General features: G+C 38.4%; 1 protein-coding gene across 2 annotated transcripts in view; it reads right to left on the bottom strand.

Moving 5' to 3' along the window:
* The window catches only part of zgc:77880 (zf-DHHC domain-containing protein), a 52,056-nt gene that overhangs the window by 10,206 nt on the left and 19,654 nt on the right, over positions 1-22,196 (bottom strand). The window contains exon 10 of one of the 2 annotated variants that reach the window (XR_008632623.1): positions 8,848-9,158. The exons of the other annotated variant lie outside the window; for it this stretch is intronic. The gene's annotated coding sequence lies outside the window, so the exon portion shown is untranslated. Of the gene's footprint in view, positions 1-8,847; positions 9,159-22,196 lie in introns of those variants that run through there. 2 annotated transcript variants of the gene reach the window in all.

The following is a 22,196-nucleotide window of genomic DNA, read 5'->3' as shown; positions in this document are numbered from 1 at the left end:
ACAAGTAAAAATAAAAAGAAACAAGTAAAAAATAAAATGTGTAAAAAATAAAATGAAACAAGTAAAAAAATTAAACGAGTAAAAAATAAAATGGAAAATGGAAACGAGTAAAAAATAAAATAAAAAATGTAAAAACTAGTAAAAAATAAAATGAGTAAAAAATAAAATAAAAAATGTAAACAAGTAAAAAATAAAATGAAACAAGTAAAAAATGAAATGTGTAAAAAATAAAATGAAAAATGTAAAAACGAGTAAAAAGTAAAATGAAACGAGTAAAAAAAATAAAACGAGTAAAAAATAAAATGGAAAATGTAAACGAGTAAAAAAATAAAACAAGTAAAACGAGGAAAAATTAAACGAGAATAAACTCTGAAAAAAAACAGCTCGCTCCTTGTGCGCTGATTCTGCTGGACTAAAGGATGTGACTCAGTGGAATAAAATTAAGGGATTTTACGTGCGCCTTATAGTCCGAAAAATACGGTACTCAAGTTTTAAACAAGGAAAAACACAGAACTTGGATAAACAAGGCGGTGCTTCTGAAAAAGTTTTATTCCAGCGAAGTTTATAGACTAATAAAGTTGTGTGTGTTTTAGATTAAATAACATCATGTCCTTTTTATTTTGTAGTTTTTATGGACATGCATCTGTCGACTTCTGGTCCTTTGTCTGAAGAAGAAGCTCTGGTGCAGGTCGGGTCGTTCTTTTACGTTTCTGTTTAAAGGTTTTGACGATTCCCTAATCTGGACTTGACCTGTTGTAAATATAAATGAGTTTTACACCGATCGAGACGCAGTTTGTGAAGAAAAGTTGAAAAAGAAATTCATATTTTACACAATATTTCAACCATATAAAGGTGTTTTCTTATATTTTTATTTGTTTTGTGTTAATCTCTGTGAATTTTAGGAGAGTTTTGTACAATATTTGAAGGTTTGTTGTGTAACTTTTCTGGTGGAAGGTCTGTCCGATCCTTTTTGCAGTCTTAGTCTCATCTCAGACTCAACCCCGTTTAGACTCGGTCTTGAAGGCGCTTGGACTCGACCTTCAAGGGGCTTGGACTTGGTCTTGTCTCGGTCTTGAAGACGCTTGGACTCGACCTTGAAGACGCTTGGACTCGACCTCGAAGACGCTTGGACTCGACCTCGAAGACGCTTGGACTCGGTCTTGTCTCGGTCTTGAAGGTGCTTAGACTTGATCTTGTCTCAGTTCTGAAGGCTCTTGGACTCGGTCTTGTCTCGATCTTGAAGGATGTTGGACTCGGTCTCGTCTCGGTCTTGAAGGCGCTTGGACTCAGTCTTGTCTCGGTCTTAAAGGCGCTTGGACTTGGTCTTGTCTCGGTCTTGAAGGCGCTTGGACTCAGTCTTGTCTCGGTCTTAATGGCGCTTGGACTTGCTCTTGTCTCGGTCTCGAAGGTGCTTGGACTCGGTCTTGTCTCGGTCTTGAAGGCACTTGGACTTGGTCTTGTCTCGGTCTTGAAGGCGCTTGGACTCGGTCTTGTCTCAGTCTCGAAGGCTCTTGGACTCGGTCTCGAATTGCTTGGACATGGTCTTGTCTTGGTCTTGAAAGTGCTTGGACTGGGTCTTGAAGGCGCTTGGACTCGGTCTTGTCTCGGTCTTGAAGGCGCTTGGACTCGGTCTTGAAGGCGCTTGGACTCGGTCTTGAAGGCGCTTGGACTCGGTCTTGAAGGTGCTTGGACTCGGTCTTGTCTCGGTCTCGAGGTCTGACACTTGACTCATAAAAACATTGATATATTTGTGCCAAAATAACTGTAAAATACAAATAAATGTTGAAATGACAAAGATGGTCTGGATTTGGTCTCGATGGGCCGAGGTCTTGGGACCTGGTGGTCTTGGACCTGGTGGTCTTGGGACCTGGTGGTCTTGGGACCTGGTGGTCTTGGGACCTGGTGGTCTTGGACTGGTCTTGGTCTCGGTCTTGACTACAACGCTACCATAGAAACAAGCAGAAAAGTTACACAATGCACCTTTACCTTCTACCGTTTATCTAAAATGTAAACAAAAACATAAAGAAACCCGAGTCCAGACTTTGGACTCGTAGTGTAAATAAAACAGATCTTTGACCATTTCTCACCTGTTTTTACTGTTTTTAATTTTATTTTTGTTCTAATTTCAGGTACAAGAGGAGCTGGAGAGGCTGGGCGTACAGTCCGACGACATCCTGGGTTTAACATTAACCTTAAAAAATGACACCACAGCAGCTCCTCCTCCTTGAGTGTTTCGGTACTTCTAATATTTGGTGGAAAAAGTACAAATACTGGAGATGTACTGCGAATAAATACACAAGTAAAAGTAAAATCACGTGAAAAATCTACGTCGAGGTTCAGATTCGAAGGTTTAATGCCAAACTGTGAATGTGTGAGGGATTCTCCATGGAGATTATTGTTATTGCTTTGTCCAGAATGTTCCGCAGTGTGGCATTAAACCTTTCTATCTTCACGGAGACCAAACCAGACCAAGTTCCGGGTCAGATCTGTGGAGGGGCGGCCCCGCTCACAGTCACAGTGTCTGTTTTTCGAGGGACGTTTGAGCTGTAAAACTTGCACCTGTGATCGAATAAATGTAAAGTCGAGATGTTTAAAGTCACATTGCGGAACATTCCAGGCAGAGCGATGACGTCTCCATAGAAACAACGAAACTTTAGTTGGATTTGTTGGATTTACACAGTGGACCTTAACGCAATCTGACCAGGACGAACCTGGTTTAGTCCTGGTTCAGACCGGAGTTTCTCCTGGTTTGGTCCTAGTTGGTCCTGGTTTAGTCCTGGTTTAGTCCTGGTTCAGACCGGAGTTTCTCCTGGTTTGGTCCTAGTTGGTCCTGGTTGAGTCCTGGTTTAGTCCTGGTTTGGTCCTGCTTTAGTTCTTGTTTGGTCCTTGTTTAGTCCTGGTTTTCTTCTCGTTTTGTCCTAGTTTTAGGTCTGGTTTGGTCCTGGTTTAATTCTGGTTTAGTTCTGGTTTGGTCCTGGTTTAGTCCTGGTTTAGTCTTGGTTTGGTCCTGGTTTAGTCCTGGTTTAGTCCTGGTTTAGTCCTGGTTTTCTCCTTGTTTGGTCCTAGTTTTAGGTCTGTTTGGTCCTGGTTTAGTCCTTGTTTGTTTGGTCCTGGTTTAATCCTGGTTTAGTCTTGAGTTGATCCTGGTTTGGTCCTGGTTTTCTCCTTGTTTGATCCTAGTTTTAGGTCTGGTTTGGTCCTGGTTTAGCTCTGGTTTAGTTCTGGTTTGGTCCTGGTTTAATCCTGGTTTAGTCTTGAGTTGATCCTGGTTTGGTCCTTGTTTGATCCTAGTTTTAGGTCTGGTTTAGTCCTGGTTTAGTCCTGGTTTTATCTTCGTTTGGTCATAGATTAGTCCTGGTTTGGTTCTGGTTTAGTCCTCAAGAAAACAGACATTCTGACTGTCGCCTCTGAAGGTCGCCTCTCCACAGATCTGACCCGGAACCTGGTCTGGTCTGGGCTCTGTGAAGATAGAAAGGTTTAAAGTCGTACTGCGGAACATTCCAGACCAGTTCTAATGCGGAGTTGTACTGAGGCGCTCATTTTGTACGGTCTTTGTTCTTCAAGAAAAAGAGAAAAAGTGACGAGAAATTTGTGTTTTTATTTTTTATTTCAGATTTTCTCTTTGACCTGTGATATTTTGAGTGATTTCTACATGTTTCTCAGTTGTTTGTTTTTAATTTTTTCACACATGTTTGAGTTCTTCTCTCAAAAACACTCTGGAAACGCTCGTTCCACCTTGTGATGTCATCGTGTGGTGATACAGGAAGTGCTCCACTGTGTTTTTAAACTCCACACGCCTTCACTAGAATCATTCGGATCGTTTCAGACCTGGAATTGCCGATCTCTAAATGTAAAGCTAAATGTAAATGTAAAACAAGAAAAAAGTAAATGAGTAAAAAATAAAATGAAACGAATAAAAAATAAAATGAAAAATGTAAACGAGTAAAAAATAAAATGAAACGAGTAAAAAATAAAATGTTAAAAATGTAAACGAGTAAAAAATAAAATGAAAAATGTAAACAAGTAAAAAATAAAATGTAAAAAACAAAATGAAAAATGTAAACGAGTAAAAAATTAAATGAAACGAGTAAAAAATAAAATGAAAAATGTAAACGAGTAAAAAATAAAATGAGAAACGAGTAAAAAATAAAACGAAACAAGTAAAAAATTTAAATGAAAAATGTAAATGAGTAAAAAATAAAATAAAAAATGTAAATGAGTAAAAAATAAAATGTAAAAATGAGTAAAATAAATAAAACAAGTAAAAAATAAAATGAGAAACGAGTAAAGTAAAACTAAATGTAAAATGAGCTGGTAAAAAGCTGTTGAAAACTGCCACTTCATGACATCACAAGGTGGAACAGAGCGTTTCGAGCTTTGGAGATGTGGACAGACTAATAATAAAGAGTTAGAAATAAAACACAACACAACTCCAGATTTGTTTTTGAGGAGGGAACAACATAAGACGACGGTTTAAAGCTCACAAGAGTCAGTTTAGTTTAATATAGGAGCTTTAAAGCCACATTATGTAACTTTTTATCTCAAAAATAAACTTAAACAGATAAAAACATTTTTTTTTTTCCAGTGTGGTTGTGTTTATTCCACTAAAGACTCTGACTCACATTCAGCCTGGAGGAGGGACTTCATCTGCTTGTCGCCGTGGAAATGTTCCACAGTGTAGTACAAAAATGTTCCACGGAGAAAGTACGGTTTTAACTTTTCTATTTCCATGGAAACACACGGGTGACACGCCACCTCCAGGAAGTTACACAACAAAAACTGGAGAGTTAACATTCCAGGGTGACATATTTCAGAGTTGTTTTTAACACACACACAAAAAGTGTTATTTTAACTATTTGAAAGTTAAATAGGGGTTCGAGTTGGGATGGTTGAAATTAATTCAACTTTCTCAAGTGTTAATTCAACTTCCACTAGTGTTAAAGGTTGTATGGAGGATTTTTTTTTGCTTCAAATTGTCAGTGATAGATTATAAAGGTGCAGTCGCCTTGTAATTATGATGACCAAAAAAAAGAGAATAAAAATTCATCAACTCTGGACGTGGTGGGGCTAAACATTTGCCAATAGATAACAACACTGCCTCGTTATCTGTGAGCTGACAGGCTGTCAATCAAACTCCCTACGTTTCTAGTGTAACTGACTTGCCTGCGCCGCCGGTACGTGGTTTACGTACGACTGTCACAGTCCACAGACGCAAGACGCACAGACGCTGTTTACTCCACCAACGCAACAGTTCTTAGCGGCTTTTTTTGACCTATATCTTCCTCAACAAAGTTTGTTGCAATGACGACAAGAATCCAGGAGCAGTTCGCCGCAAAAGAAAGTCCGTTTTTGAGGTGAAAGAAGAAGACAAGGGGAAAAGCAGCAAAGCCAAACTAAGGTGATTCTTGAAGATTCATTCCAGCGATGGCGCGACTGAAGCAGACGAAGGGTCTAAAGACTGAACCACTGGTCCACAAATTACTCCTGGACAGGAAACTTCTGCTTATTATGAAAACGTACTTTATTTCCAAGAGTTAGACAAACGTTTTTCAGGACACGAATGTGATATCCTATGTCTGAAAACGTAATTTTCAAGGCAAAGAAAGAGTCCGCTTGCTGCTGCGTGTTGTAGTAGTAGCTTCATTCGCACTGAATCTCCGCACACCTTCTCTGCTCCCCTTCCTCCCGCTCCCTGCTCCTCACTTCACGAAATCCCGCGCCCCCTAACAACTGTAGTTAGTTGTTTACGAGTCATGTGCAGCGATGAGGACTTGTTTTCTAGAAATAAACCTGTTTCTGGGGGTTTCACGCAGGAGCAACATTTGAAAAAGGACAAACAGTCGCTGGATTTCTCCTTCCTTGGAAAATCCTCTATACAACCTTTAATTAAACTTCTTAGTGTTAATCCAACTTTCCTCAGTGTTGATTTGGCTCCTCCCACCCACCACTTCAAACTCCGGCGAGAGTAGAACCAGTTTGAACCAGTTTTGTTCATAAATTCATTTTAAATTAACTCAAATAAAGAGTAAAAATAAAACTCCTCTGTGTGTTGTTTAGTTAAATCAGGATAACTCTACAAAGTGTTATCTGTTTACTCTCAAAAACGTTCATATAACTCTTTATTTCGGGGTTAAAATCAATCAACTTTGGTCCAGTGTTACTTAATTAACACTTCCAAAACCGTTAAATTAACTCTAGATCAGATTGGACTCATATAAACTCTGAGAAAATGTTAAAATTGATTCCGTGAGAGTCAATTTTAACACTTTTTGCTGTATAAAAATTGAATTGTTTTGAGAAGGTCGAGAAAGAAGACGACGAAAACCAGAGTTAAGTTTAAAAAGACATCGTCGTTTTACTTCCAGGTCGAACGATCAGGAGCAGCATGTCCACAGGAAGAATGCACAGAAAAAAACAAACAAAAAACAAAACAAAAACAAACAAGGCAAAAAACATTAAAATAAAAATTATATAAAGCCACAAAACAAAAACGGATTTCAACTTTTGGACGTGAAATTTACCAGAAGTCGACTCATTCAAACTGTTTATTTTTTTTATTCTTTAAAGCTGCATTGTGCGACTTTTCTTTTTCCGCTCGTCTCCATGGAGATGTTATTGGGTTTGTCTGGAATGTTCCGCACTATGCCCCAAACTGTATCTGTCTGACGTTAAGTGAATTACTGGTGTTTTATTGCTCAAAAAGTTCTTCAAACGTGCAGTGTGATCGTCAGCGGAGTCGCCTCTCCACAGATCTGACCCGGGACTTGGCCTCTGTAGCGTCGTTTGTTTTCTTCTCTGGAAATGGAGATGTTTTAAAGTTTAAAGTTAGGGTTAGTTCATTTTCTACATGAACCAGTTCAACATTCAGTTCACAAATTTGAAAATGAACTAGTTTGTTCATAGTTCGTAATTGTTTTTATGTTCATAGTTCAAAAAAAAATGATCTAGTTCATAGTTTTTTTTCTTGTCGAGACGAGCCTGAAGAACACAGACGAAAGGACCTGGTTTAGTCCTGGTTTAGACCTGGTTTAGACCTTGTTTAGACCTTGTTTAGAACCTGGTTTAGACCTTGTTTAGACCTTGTTTAGACCTTGGTTTAGACCTGGTTTAGACCTGGTTTAGTCCTGGTTTAGACATTGTTTAGTCCTGGTCTAGACCTGGTCTAGACCTGGTTTAGTCCTGGTTTAGACCTGGTTTAGTCCTGGATTAGTCCTGGATTAGTCCTGGATTTAGACCTTGTTTAGACCTTGTTTACTCCAGGTTTAGTCCTGGTTTAGACCTGGTTTAGTCCTGGTTTAGACCTAGTGTAGTCCTGGTTTAGTCCTGGTTTAGTCCTGGTGTAGACCTGGTTGTAGTCCTGGTTTAGTCCTGGTTTAGACCTGGTTTAGACCTGGTGTAGTCCTGGTTTAGACCTGGTTTAGACCTGGTTTAGACCTGGTTTAGACCTGGTGTAGTCCTGGTGTAGACCTGGTTTAGTCCTGGTTTAGACCTGGTTTAGTCCTGGTTTAGTCCTGGTTTAGTCCTGTTGTAGTCCTGGTTTAGACCTGGTTTAGACCTGGTTTAGACCTGGTTTAGTCCTGGTGTAGACCTGGTTTAGTCCTGGTTTAGACCTGGTTTAGACCTGGTTTAGTCCTGGTGTAGTCCTGGTTAGTCCTGGTTTAGACCTGGTTTAGACCTGGTTTAGTCCTGGTTTAGACCTGGTTTAGTCCTGGTTTAGACCTGTTTAGGCCTGGTTTAGACCTGGTTTTAGTCCTGGTTTAGACCTGGTTTAGACCTGGTTTAGTCCTGGTTTAGTCCTGGTGACCTGGTTTAGTCCTGGTTTAGACCTGGTTTAGACCTGGTTTAGACCTGGTTTAGTCCTGGTTTAGTCCTGGTTAGACCTGGTTAGACCTGGTTTAGTCCTGGTTTAGACCTTTTAGACCTGGTTTAGACCTGGTTTAGTCCTGGTTTGGTTTAGACCTGTCCTGGTTTAGACCTGGTTTAGACCTGGTTTAGTCCTGGTTTAGGTTTACCTGGTTTAGACCTGGTTTAGTCCTGGTTACCTGGTTTAGTCCTGGTTACCTGGTTTAGACCTGGTTTAGACCTGGTGTAGACCTGGTTAGTCCTAGACCTGGTTTGGTAGACCTGGTTTAGTGGTTTAGTCCTGGTTTAGACCTGGTTTAGTCCTGGTTTAGACCTGGTTTAGTCCTGGTTTAGTCCTGGTTTAGTCCTGGTTAGACCTAGAGACCTGGTTTAGACCTGGTTTAGACCTGGTTTCCTGGTTAGTCCTGGTTTAGTCCTGGTTTAGACCTGGTTTAGTCCTGGTTACCTGTTAGTCCTGGTGTAGTCCTGGTTAGACCTGGTTTCCTGGTTTAGACCTGTTTACCTGGTTAGACCTGGTTTAGACCTGGTTTAGACCTGTCCTGGTTTAGACCTGGTTTAGTCCTGGTTTAGTCCTGGTTTAGTCCTGGTTTAGTCCTGGTTTAGTCCTGGTTTAGACCTGGTTTAGACCTGGTTTAGTCCTGGTTTAGTCCTGGTTTAGACCTGGTTTAGTACCTGAGTCCTGGTTTAGTCCTGGTTTAGTCCTGGTTTAGACCTGGTTTAGTCCTGGTTTAGACCTGGTTTAGTCCTGGTTTAGTCCTGGTTTAGACCTGGTTTAGACCTGGTTTAGACCTGGTTTAGACCTCCTGGTTTAGACCTGGTTTTAGACCCTGGTTTAGTCCTGTTTTAGTCCTGGTTAGACTGGTTTAGACCTGGTTTAGTCCTGGTTTAGACCTGGTTTAGTCCTGGTTTAGACCTGGTTTTAGACCTGGTTTAGTCCTGGTTTAGACCTGTTTCCTGGTTAGAGTCCTGTTTAGACCTCTGCAGACCGCGATCGACTCAGACTCTGTGACTTTAACTCCGCCCGGCAACAGCTGATCTCTGAAATGTGATTGGACAAAAGTTTTAACATGAAAATCCATGTGTGGAAACTTGGCCTTTGTAGCGTCGCTTATTTGCTTCTTCGGAAATAAAACACAGTCCTAAACCAAAACTCCAGGCGAAATGAGGTTATCTCCATGGAAACGAGCAGTACTGGGCAGACGCTCCACCAGAAAAGTTACACATTGCACCTTTTATTTATGTTTTTCTGTCGTCGTTTCCAGCTGTAAACTTCACGTCGGCCGCTTTTCTTCATTCTGTCTCGTAAAAAAAACCCCAAAAAAAAAGACATTTCAAACATAATCACATCCTCGTTCACAAAAAGAAAAAAAAACAAAACGACCGTAAAGCCAAAGAGACGCTCCGGTACTCCGCCGCCGACGCTAACTGGAGGCACTGCTCTGTCTGAAGTCAGGGTTTCAGAGTTTTATTTCAAAGCTGCATTGCGTAACTTTCCTGGCGGAGAGTTCGTCAAATGTTTTTCGCGGTAGAGGTGTTATTGCTTTGTCTGGAATGTTCCGCAGTATGACATTAAACATTTCTATCTCCACGGAGACCAAACCAGACTAAGGTACAGGTCAGATCTGTGGAGAGGCGACTCCGCTCACAGTCACAATGTCTGTTTTTCTTGAGCTCTAAAAACATCTGTATTTGAATGCAGCGATATTCGATATTCAAAATCAAATCAAATCGTTCGATACCGGTGTCGCGATTCGATACACGTGATCCGTTCGTTCGTTTTTCAAAATAAAACCAAAAATAAGAAAATGAAAAAAAAAAAAAAAAAACGACAATTTTCTTCATTATTTGTCTCCAAAACCAAAATGAAAAAGCAAATTATGATTTTTTTTATTTTATTTTATTTTTTTCAGTTTTCGATTGTGTGTTTAAATGGAAAAAACGGATAATGGACTAAACCAGGACTAAACCAGGACTAAACCAGGTCTAAACCAGGACTAAACCAGGACTAAACCAGGACTAAACCAGGACTAAACCAGGTCTAAACCAGGACTAAACCAGGACTAAACCAGGACTAAACCAGGTCTAAACCAGGACTAAACCAGGACTAAACCAGGACTAAACCAGGACTAAACCAGGACTGAACCAGTAGAGGGTTAGGGTAATCAGGACTGAGATCAGGACCAAACCGGGACCAGACTGGGACTGAGACCGGGACCAGAACTAAGACCAGGACTGAGACCTGGACCAGACCAGGAGGGAGACCGGGACTAAGACTGTGACTGGGACCAGGACCAGGACCAGACCGGGACTGAGACCAGGACTGAGACCTGGACCAGACTAGGAATGAGACCGGGACTGAGACCGGGACTGAGATCGGGATCAGATCAGGACTGAGACCTGGACAAGACCAGGACCAGACCAGGATGGAGACCGGGATCAGACCAGGACTGACACCAAGACTGAGACCGAAACCAGACCAGGAATGAGACTGGGACCAGACTGGGACCGGGACCAGGCCTGGACTGAGACCAGGAATGAGACCGGGACCAGACCGGAACCAAAGCAGGACTGACCAGTACTGATCCCAGGACTAAAACAGGACTACACCAGAACTAAACGAGGTCTAAACCAGGACTGAAACCGGGACTAAACCAGGTCCCGGTCTGAGTCCTGGTCTGGTCCTGGTCTGATCCCAGTCTCAGTTCTGATTTAATTTTGGTTCAGTCCGTTATCAGTTTTTTTTTTCCATTTTTCATTTAAAAACAAAATCGAAAACTGAAAAAACGAATCATTATCTGAAGAAAAATCATTGTTTTTTTTTTTCGTTTTCTTATTTTTGGTTTAATTTTGAAAAACGAATGAACGAACGACACGCGGATTCTGTTTAAAGTCACACTGTGGAACATTCCCGGCCGAGCAACGACACGTCCATCGAAACCAACGGGTGACGGACGCCCGACCAAAAAAGTTCAACGCGACGGCTGAAAATTCCACCGCAGACGCAGACGCAGGACACCCCCAGCGTGACGTCGCGGCCGAGCATCAGAACACGAATTGCACGTCATGTTGAGTATAAAATTCGCACCGTTTTTCTGTACAGATAAAACCCCAAAAAACGGGAAGAGATGCATCGTGGGTAACAGTGACAGAATCATACAGTAACGATAAAAAAGAAAAAAAACAACACAATACTTTTAAAACTCGACGTAGAAAATACCTCTCATCAGTTCAAACGGCTGATTTTTGGGTAGTTTTTTCCGTTTAGACCTTGAAAATTCAGAAATACATTGAAAATAAGTCACACTATTTCAGTTTACTCCGTATCTGTAACAAGTAGAGACGGGACGAGACGCAATTTCCACAAGATTTTAAGATCATTCCTGATATAGAAATGTCACGATTCAGTTTCCAATTCGTATTTTTTATTTATTTGATGTAATATTCACCAACATGTTACTTTTTTTTGTCCAATATTACGACGGAGTAGAAGGGTCAGATTAAAAAATAAAAAAAGATGCTGGCGCTACGAGAATAAAGTCGTAACATTTCGACATTAAAGTCGTGATATTATGAGAATAAAGTCGAAGCCAGAAAGTGTAATAATTTTACAGGAATAAAGTCGTAATTTTATGAGAATAAAGTTATAATATTATGAGAATGAAGTTGTAATAAAATCAAAGTCAAAGTGAAAAATGCGGCAGAAGAAGAACCTTGTTTTTCAAAATAAAACCAAAAATAAGAAAATGAACAACAATTTTCTTCATTATTTGCGCCTCCGGACTGAACCAGGACTAAACCAGGACTAAACCAGGACTAAACCAGGACTGAACCAGGACTAAACCAGGACTGAACCAGGACTGAACCAGGACTGAACCAGGACTGAACCAGGACTAAACCAGGACTAAACGAGGTCCGAGACCAGACCAGGATTGAGACCAGGACTGAACCGTTTTCAGTCCTGGTTCAGTCCTGGTCTCAATCCTGGTTCAGTCCTGGTTCAGTCCTGGTTCAGTCCGTATGCGGCGCAATATTAATGCATCGCATTTTAAAGTCACGGAAACGTCGTTTGCCATTTCTGTGACTTAAACCAGGACTAAACCAGGACTAAACCGTTTTCAGTCCTGGTCTGGCCCCGGCCTCAGTCCTGGTCTGGTCCTGGTCTCAATCCTGTTCTTTCTGGTTTGGTTCCGGACCTGGTTTAGTCCTGATTCAGTCCTGGTTCAGTCGAATGAACGAATGATACACAGATTCTTCTCCTTTACAAAATGCTCCAAATTCTCCATTCTCCACTCGTTCAGACGATATTCTCATAAAATTATGACTTTATTCTCGTAAAATTACGACTTTTCCTGGCTTCGACTTTATTCTCATAATATTTAATGTCAAAATGTTACGACTTTATTCTCGTAGCGCCAGCATCTTTTTTTTTTTTTTATCTGACCCTTACACTCCGTCGTACAATACAAATGTAAACAAATATTTTTTCTTGTCTTGTGGCAATTTTGTCTCGTGAAATCTACAACAAGTCAAAAGTACAAATGTCGAACTGTAGATTTTTAGTTTCGCCGTGTTTCTGGCAGAATACTGTTGCACCGATACAGAGTTTAGTGTCAAGAAAACAAAACTCAAAACAAACACCCAAAACGGCGACTTTGTCCAGACCACAGACTGTACAGATAAATGGACTGAGGGAACCCGCCGCCTACGAGGACAGGATTTAAAACTGGCGGGAAAGTGGAGAACTGGAAATGTGTCTAGAGCGGATTTAGAGACGACCAATCACAGCTCTTAGTGTCTGCATCAGTTCGATGTGTAGTTACAAAATTTCTGACTATTTGACACATGATGATAAATTGGAATTAACATGAGTCAGTTTAGTCACATTTTCTTTGTGTTTTGGTCGTTTTTAAGCAGCTTTTCTGGATTTTACTGAAACAAATGACAGTTTCTGTCTCTCTTTACTCTTGGTACGGATCAGATTGTTCAAAAATAGAGACACCTGGGACATTTCTTGTATAAAACTGGGACAAATCAGTGGTTTTGTATAAATCTGCAGGGACAGGGGACAGAGGCTCAGAACTGGGATTGTCCTGGGGGAAACCGGGACGTCTGGACATTCTAGTTTAAATTGAAAAACTGTCACTCCTCTCTGTACCTGCTGCTGTGAGCCTCGTCACTTTGGTCTTAATAATATTTCTAAAAGTGGGATCTTTTTAAAATCGGTACCTAAAGACGCCTGTACCTCACAGCCTTAACTAGGTTACATGCTCCAGTTGAACCTCTCCTTGGGCTTGTGTACAGTGTGTCTCATTTTCGTGGATGCACTACTGACTGCAAACAGCAGGGGGCAAATTGTTTTTTTTCTTTTTTTCTAAATTGTCTATTAACTCACGCTTTCCTCGGGGTCACATTGACCTGAAGACTTTTTTTTTCCTTCCCACTCTCTTGGGGCGGGTCAATCAGACCCAAAAATGTATTTTCAAATAAATTCTCATCAGGCGGGGGTCTGATTGACCCGCCCCAAGAGAGCGGGAAGGAAAAAAAATAAATCTTCAGGTCAATGTGACCCCGAGGAGAACGTGAGGGTTTTTAAATCAACCTGCTCTACGTGATCTTAAGGTTTTTATTTCACTATTTTGACACTAAATCAAGATATGAACGTTAATAACAGATGAATGAGACGCCTTCTTTCCCCCAGGTCGCTCCTGTTGGTGTTTGCAACAGGTTTGATTGCAAAGGAAGAACAGCCTCGCTCCTGATTGGCTCTTTGGTTACTCAAATACTCACGCTCAGAATTCCAAATATGGAAATCAGCTCCTGTAACCTCCAGCCTCAATGAGCTTCACTTGACTGGAGTCGAACGCCGTGTGCGACGCTCAGTCCACGTCTTTGTACAGTCCACGGTCCAGACCAAGTTTGACATTTTCCAAACAGTCTCAAGAAATGTTTGATTTTCAGCTCGTTTCCCTTCATCTCCTGACATTTGCATAATAATCACATTTATGACAAATAAACAAAACAACAAATTCATGACATAAACTCTTAACGTTAACTTTGTGCATGTTGACAGTTGCCGTGGTGATTTTAACACCAGCTTCAACCAATAAAAACTGCATTTGGTAAAAAAACAACAAAAGGCATAGAACTGAAACATTCTCAGATTCTTTCAAACAGACGATTCGTGACTCAAGTGGAGTTTTTTACCTCGTGTTTCAGACTCAGAATACGTCAACAGAGCTGCTAAAATGTGATGTCACTTCCTTCTCCAACAGCTGAACTTTTCGGTTTGGGGTCCATCATCTGCTTGTTTCTATGGATACGTCATTGCTTTGCCTGGAATGTTTCGCAGTGTGACATTAAACAGCTCGACTTATACTTAATTAGTCTTCAATTACAGGAGGTTTTAGAGCTCAAAAACACCAAGACAAACTGTGAGCGGGGTCGCCTCTCCACAGATCTGACCTGTAACTTGATCCGGTTCGGTCTCCGTGAAGATAGAAACGTTTAAAGCCACACTGTGGAACATTCCAGACAAAGCAGCGACATTTCCACGGAGAAAAGCGTCTGACGGAGCCTCCACCCGAAGATCTTTTGGTTTGTTGTCGTGTTTCTTTTGTAGTTAAACAATTTGCGAAGAAAAGTTGAAAAATTTGTTGAAAATTAGAGGAAATGTAGAGTTCTAAAACACACTGATAACATCACACTGTAGGGAGTATTATACCCAAGAGTTCGGCGCAATTTACACCTAAGAAACACAAATTTGTTGACATTATTTCAATAAAATAAGTTTTTTTTTCTGTATTTGTTAGATAATAATTCTTGGTTGGGGGTCCATCGCCTGCTTGTTGCTATGGAGACGTCATCACTCTACCTGGAATGTTCCGCAGTGTGACATTAAACAGCTCGACTTTACTCAATTAGTCTTCAATTACAAGTGATTTTAGAGCTCAAAAACACCTAGAGAAACTGTGAGCGGGGTCGCCTCTCCACAGATCTGACCTGTAACTCGGTCTGGTTTGGTCTCAGTGAAGATAGAAAGGTTTAAAGCCAGACTGCGGAACATTCCAACTCCACGGAGGAAAAGCGTTTGACGGGCCCTCCACCGGAAAAGTTACACAAAAAGAGAGAAAAAAAAAAAGCTGTGAAGTTTCTGTTCGGACCCGGAAGTGACATCACGGGGCCTGGAGCTCCACTGGAAAAGTTACGTAGTGCGACTTTTTTAACACTGTAAAACTGTCGATAAATCTTAAATCTTTCCTTCGGTGTCTCTGATGGTTAAAGGTCCAAAATTACACCAAAATAAATCACGTTCTAGTGTTGTTCCCTCGTCAGAAACAGACCTGGAGTTGTGTTTTGTTTCAGTCACAAGTTTGAGTTTGAGTGTTTATTTTTTTATCTCTTTACATCTCCAAAGCTCAAAACGCTCTGTTCCACCTTGTGATGTCACGAAGTGGTAGTTTTCACATTAACAGCTCCTTTGTTTTACCTTTAGTTCAGCAGAGATCGGCAATTCCAAGGCCGAAACGATCCAAATGAACTCTCCAAAAACGAAAATTTCAGTCAAACGATCGACCACTGGAGCCAGACTTTTCGTAATTAAACAAAAAAATACATCTTGCTACACAAACTATAAGAAAAATAACAATTAATAATACATCTTTATGCTTAAAATAAGAAATAAACTCTTACTTTGCTTGAATCAAGAAAAAAAAAACATACTTGTGAAGTCAAATCTACTGAAATCGAGACAAATGTTCTTAATTTGAGTCATTTAAATTCACCCAGATCTGACTTTTTGCAGTAAAGTTGAAGTACAGTTGAGTTCAAAAACTTTTTCATGCTCATTAACGTTTATTATATTATAACTTTGTGCATTATGGTTCTTTTGTACAACCATAAACAAACATATATTTGATTTGTATGTAAAAACAACTGTTTTTTTTTTTATTGATCCTAATCCTTTTGAGCACCAGGTCCCAAATATGTTCATATCCTCAGTTGTTGTTGTTGTTTTTGTGGTTGAAATTGTAGTAGTTGTTGTAGTAGTAGCAGTATTTGTTATAGTTGTAGTAGTTGTAGCAGTATTTGTTATAGTTGTAGTAGTAGTTGTTGTAGTAGTAGCAGTATTTGTTATAGTTGTAGTAGTAGTTGTAGTAGTAGTAGCAGTATTTGTTATAGTTGTAGTAGTAGTTGTTGTAGTAGTAGCAGTATTTGTTATAGTTGTAGTAGTAGTTGTAGTAGTAGTAGCAGTATTTGTTATAGTTGTAGTAGTAGTTGTAGTAGTAGTAGCAGTATTTGTTATAGTTGTAGTAGTAGTTGTTGTAGTAGTAGCAGTATTTGTTATAGTTGTAGTAGTAGTAGTAGTAGTAGCAGTATTTGTTATAGTTGTAGTAGTAGTTTGTAGTAGTAGTAGCAGTATTTGTAGTATAGTTGTAGTAGTAGTTGTTGTAGTAGTAGCAGTATTTGTTATAGTTGTTAGTAGTAGTTGTTGTAGTAGTAGCAGTATTTGTTATAGTTGTAGTAGTGTTAGTAGTAGTAGTAGCAGTATTTGTTATAGTTGTAGTAGTAGTAGTATTGTTAGTAGTAGTAGCAGTATTTGTTTAGTAGTTGTAGTAGTAGTTGTAGTTGTAGTAGTAGTAGCAGTAGTTGTTATAGTTGTAGTAGTAGTTGTTGTAGTAGTAGCAGTATTTGTTATAGTTGTAGTAGTAGTTGTTGTAGTAGTAGCAGTATATTGTAGTAGTTGTAGTAGTAGTTGTTGTAGTAGTTAGCAGTATTTGTTATAGTTTGTAGTAGTAGTTGTAGTAGTAGTAGCAGTATTTGTTATAGTTGTAGTAGTAGTTGTAGTAGTAGTAGCAGTAGTATTTGTATAGTTGTAGTAGTAGTTGTGTAGTAGTAGCAGTATTTGTTATAGTTGTAGTAGTAGTTGTAGTAGTAGTAGCAGTATTGTGTTAGTTGTTAGTAGTAGTTGTTGTAGTAGTAGCAGTATTTGTTATAGTTGTAGTAGTAGTTGTTGTAGTAGTAGCAGTATTTGTTAGTAGTTTGTAGTAGTAGTGTGTTGTAGTAGTAGCAGTATTTGTTATAGTTGTAGTAGTAGTTTTTAGTAGTAGCAGTATTTGTTATAGTAGTTGTAGTAGTTGTTGTAGTAGTAGCAGTATTTGTTATAGTTAGTAGTTGTTGTAGTAGTAGCAGTTTTGTTGTAGTAGTAGTTGTTGTAGTAGTACAGTATTTGTTATAGTGTAGTAGTAGTTGTAGTAGTAGTAGCAGTATTTGTTATAGTTGTAGTAGTAGTTGTGTAGTAGTAGCAGTATTTGTATAGTTGTAGTAGTAGTTGTTGTAGTAGTAGCAGTATTTGTTTAGTTGTAGTAGTAGTTGTTTAGTAGTTGTTGTGTAGTAGTAGTAGTAGTGCAGTATTTTGTATAGTTTGTAGTAGTGTAGTAGTAGTAGCAGTATGTTAGTTGTAGTAGTAGTTGTTGTAGTAGTAGCAGTATTTGTTATAGTTGTAGTAGTAGTTGTTGTAGTAGTAGCAGTATTTGTTATAGTTGTAGTAGTAGTTGTTGTAGTAGTAGCAGTATTTGTTATAGTTGTAGTAGTAGTTGTAGTAGTAGTAGCAGTATTTGTTATAGTTGTAGTAGTAGTTGTTGTAAGTAGTAGCAGTATTTGTTATAGTTTAGTAGTAGTAGTGCAGTATTTGTTGTAGTAGTAGTAGTTGTAGTAGTAGTATGTAGTAGTAGTTGTAGTAGTAGTAGCAGTATTTGTTATAGTTTGTAGTAGTAGTTGTTGTAGTAGTAGCAGTATTGTATAGTTGTAGTAGTTGTTGTAGTAGTAGCAGTATTGTTATAGTTGTAGTAGTAGTTTGTAGTAGTAGTAGCAGCAGTATTTGTTATAGTTGTAGTAGTAGTTGTAGTAGTAGTAGCAGTATTTTGTTATAGTTGTAGTAGTAGTTGTAGTAGTAGTAGCAGTATTTGTTATAGTTGTAGTAGTAGTGTGTAGTAGTAGCAGTATTTGTATATTGTAGTAGTTGTTGTTAGTAGTGCAGTATTTGTTTATAGTTGTAGTAGTAGTTGTTGTAGTAGTTAGCAGTATTTGTTTATAGTTGTAGTAGTAGTTGTGTAGTAGTAGCAGTATTTGTTATAGTTGTAGTAGTAGTTGTTGTAGTAGTAGCAGTATTTGTTATAGTTGTAGTAGTAGTTGTTGTAGTAGTAGCAGTATTTGTTATAGTTGTAGTAGTAGTTGTTGTAGTAGTAGCAGTATTTGTTATAGTTGTAGTAGTAGTTGTTGTAGTAGTAGCAGTATTTGTTATAGTCGTAGTAGTAGTTGTTGTAGTAGTAGCAGTATTTGTTATAGTCAGTAGTAGTAGTGTAGTAGTAGCAGTATTTGTATAGTTTAGTAGTAGTTGTAGTAGTAGTGTTGTAGTAGTAGTAGTACAGTATTTTGTTATAGTTGTAGTAGTAGTTGTTTTAGTAGTAGTTTTGTAGTAGTAGTAGTAGTAGTAGCAGTATTTGTTATAGTTGTAGTAGTAGTTGTAGTAGTAGCAGTATTTGTTATAGTTGAGTAGTAGTAGTAGTATTTGTAGTAGTAGTAGTAGTAGTTAGTTGTAGTAGTAGTTGTTAGTAGTAGTAGCAGTATTTGTATAGTTGTAGTTGTAGTAGTAGTAGTAGTTGTAGTAGTAGCAGTATTTGTTATAGTTGTAGTAGTTGTTGTTAGTAGTAGCAGTATTTGTTATAGTTGTAGTAGTAGTTGTTGTAGTAGTAGCAGTATTTGTTATAGTTGTAGTAGTAGTGTGTAGTAGTAGCAGTATTTGTTATAGTTTAGTAGTAGTTGTTGTGAGTAGCAGTATTGTAGTTGTAGTAGTAGTAGTAGTAGTAGCAGTATTTGTTATAGTTGTAGTAGTAGTTGTTTTTGGAGTTGTGGTTGAAATTGTAGTAGTAGTAGTAGTAGTAGTTGTTGTAGTAGCAGTATTTGTTATAGTTGTTGCTGTAATAATTGTTGTTGTAGTAGTAGTAGTAGTAGTAGTAGTAGTAGTAGTTGTACTAGTTGTAGTAGCTTTTTTAGTAGTTGTAGTAGTTGTTGTAGTTGTTGTAGTAGTTGTAGTAGTTGTAGTAGTAGTAGTTGTACTAGTTGTAGTAGCTGTTTTAGTAGTTGTTGTAGTTGTTGTAGTAGTGTGTAGTAGTTGTAGTAGTTGTAGTAGTAGTAGTTGTCTATTGTAGTAGTAGTTGTAGTAGTTTAGTAGTTTTTAGTAGTTGTAGTGTTGTAGTAGTTGTAGTAGTTGTAGTAGTAGTAGCAGTACTAGTTGTAGTAGCTGTTTTAGTAGTTGTTGTAGTTGTTGTAGTAGTTGTAGTTGTGTTGTAGTAGTTGTAGTAGTTGTTAGTAGTAGTGTAGTTGTAGTAGTTTTTAGTAGTAGTAGTTGTTTGTAGTAGTGTGTAGTTTGTTAGTTGTAGTAGTTGTAGTAGCTGTTGTAGTTGTTGTAGTGTAGTTGTTAGTTGTTGTAGTAGTTGTAGTAGTTGTAGTAGTAGTTTTGTAGTAGTTGTAGTAGTGTTGAGTTAGTTGTTGTAGTAGTAGTTGTAGTGTTGTAGTAGTTTGTAGTTGTAGTAGTAGTAGTTGTTTGTTGTTGTAGTATCTGTTGTTGTAGTAGCAGTTGTAGTAGTTGTTGTAGTAGTTGTTTAGTAGTGTAGTTGTAGTAGTAGTGTTTGTTAGTATTGTTGTAGTAGTAGTAGTTGTTGTATAGTATTGTAGTTGTAGTAGTAGGTGTTTTGTTGTAGTATTTTGTTGTAGTATGTTGTTGTAGTAGTTGTTGTTAGTAGTAGTAGCAGTGTGTTTGTTGTAGTAGTTGTAGTAGTTGTAGTAGTTGTTATAGTTGTAGTTGTAGGTATTGTAGTAGTTGTTGTAGTGGTAGTTGTTATAGTATTTGTAGTTGTAGTAGTAGGTGTTTTGTTGTAGTATTTGTTGTAGTAACTGTTGTTGTAGTAGTTGTTGTTATAGTATTTGTAGTTGTATTAGTAGTAGTTGTTTTGTTGCAGTATTTATTATTGTAGTAAATAAAAAGGAAAAAAAACTAAAAAAAAAAAACAGTGGAGCACTTCCTTCCTCTGTCACCACATGACATCACGAGGTGGAACAGAGCGTTTTCAGTTTTCTGAGAGAAGAACTCGGCCTAAACGTGCAGAGTTTGTGAGTTAAACATGAAAATAAAACACAAAAACACAAAAACACAACTCCAGGTTTGTGTTTTTTTGACGAAGAAACAGATCAGAAAACGGCGTCACGTTGGCCCTTTAACTCTTTAAAACACCAAAGTAAAGTAGTGCCTATAATAATCCCCACGTATTTATCATAAACAAACACAGACAGGCAAATAAATCGTAACTTTTGAGTAAACAAGAAGAATCAAAAAGGCAGAAAAACAAAAACAACTGAGGGAAGCCATTTTGTGCGACGACATCGATAAAACCTGCTCAGTTTTTGTTTTTTTTTTCCACTAAACCGTTATTTCTGTTGAGACTTTTAAAGAGGGGGGATTAACCGCTAACACATAACATATTTAACATCACCGTGTTTGCTCTCTCTGTTAAGTCACTCCCCCTTCAGAGCGCCGTCACGCCACATCAAATTTGCGGAGTCGCGGTGCGCAGTTTTTGTATCGTGTTTTTGTATATTTACGGAGAATGGGGAACGTCGGAGGGTTTGCAATAAGGCCCGGGAGAGATCACTAGATTACTCAGACGTGCATCGAAAACGTCTTCAGGCAGGTTTTTGACAAGGGACATGGGAGAAAGCTCAAATTGTGACTAAAATAATCAAGTAGTAAACGATGAGGGGTCGTGCGTTGTGCAGTTTTAACGCAGTCGTCGTTGTTTATTTGTTAATTTTGTTTATTTCGCTGTTACCGCGGCGACAAACTGAAATGTCTCACCTGTGAATCTGAAAAGCCTGTCCACTGTCCGTAAATGTCCAAAATATCTTCTAATATTTCAGTGTTTTAAATGAAGCTGGTCCTACATTCTACCATGGAGCTTTAATAAAAACTGGATAAGAGCCTCCGCCCTCTAGTGGCGGCTCCAGGTACTGCAGCTCAGGGGAGTTTGGGCCTAAAAAAGAAAATCTCCCACAGAGCGCAACGCATTTTTTGTGAAATCAAGCTGCGTGTGTTCATCTGACAGGGCATCCAGCTTTCATAAACGTCGGATTTTGTTGGATTTGTGAAAAAAGTTTAAAAATAGACCATTTAATGACAGTGCGCCTTATACTCCAGAGCGACTAATAGCCCGGAAAATACGGTCATTATTTTCTTGACTGTTTTGTTCCAATATTGCTGGTTCAATTGAAGGTTGAAAAGAAAAATTTAAATTTCTAAATTTCCAAAAATGTGACTTATGGAACCTTTTATTGCTGCTTCAGTGTTTTTCATCGTTTAAAACTTAACTAATACTAACTGTTCAGAGACACGACTTGGTCAACAATAAAATATCCGGTAACACTTTATAATAACTACACCTTATTTAGCCTTAATAAAGCATGAACAAAGACTTAATTAATAATGAACAAAGACTTAATTAACAATGATTCACGCTTAGTAATTACTTAATTACTACCTTAATTCAGCACTTGCACTTAATTCACCTGTGCTGTAAATAGTTACTCATAATTATTTCATACTTAATTACTCATGAAGTAACCATCTGAGCATTTATTAATGATTAATAAGCTATGAGAGAATGATTTACTAATAATGCAATGATCATTCCAGCAGCTGTTATCTGTTAGTTAAGTCTTTTTGAGAGCTTTTCTAAAGTGAAGATGAATTATGCTTTATTAAGCATTTAGTAAGCGTGAATCATTATTAATTAAATCTTTGTTCATGCTTTATTAAGGCTATGTAAGGTGTAGTTATTATAAAGTGTTACAAATATCCTCACGAATGTTCAATAATGCTCAAATCAACTTTATTTTGTGATTAATAATGATGAATAATTTCTATTGACTTGGGTCGCGAAGGTTTGTCACTTTCAGAATATGGATCCTGAGAAAAAAAATATGCAAATTCGTGGTATAAACCGTTTTGCGTAACACCCCCTCTTTAAAAACACTCAAATTTGGTTCTGACTTTAGTTCGTAGTTTTTGATCCTTCTTATTGTGTGCGGTACAAACAAAAAAAAGTCAAATTTTAAAAGCAAATAAGGAAATCAGTTGCATAAAAAACACAAAAATAAATAAGTTACAATAACATGATTCAGTAACTGGAACTATTCACAGTAAACGATTCCCTCACTGCGCAACTTTTCCGGCTGAGGTCGTCACTGCGCCCGGGTTTGTTGTTGCCAGAAATGTTCCACAC

Source organism: Boleophthalmus pectinirostris, unplaced genomic scaffold (assembly GCF_026225935.1).
Source record: "Boleophthalmus pectinirostris isolate CB_2022bp ecotype Guang Dong unplaced genomic scaffold, ASM2622593v1 HiC_scaffold_20, whole genome shotgun sequence".
Classification (NCBI taxonomy): Eukaryota; Metazoa; Chordata; class Actinopteri; order Gobiiformes; family Gobiidae; genus Boleophthalmus; species Boleophthalmus pectinirostris.
This window is presented reverse-complemented; position numbering and strand designations above follow the sequence as displayed.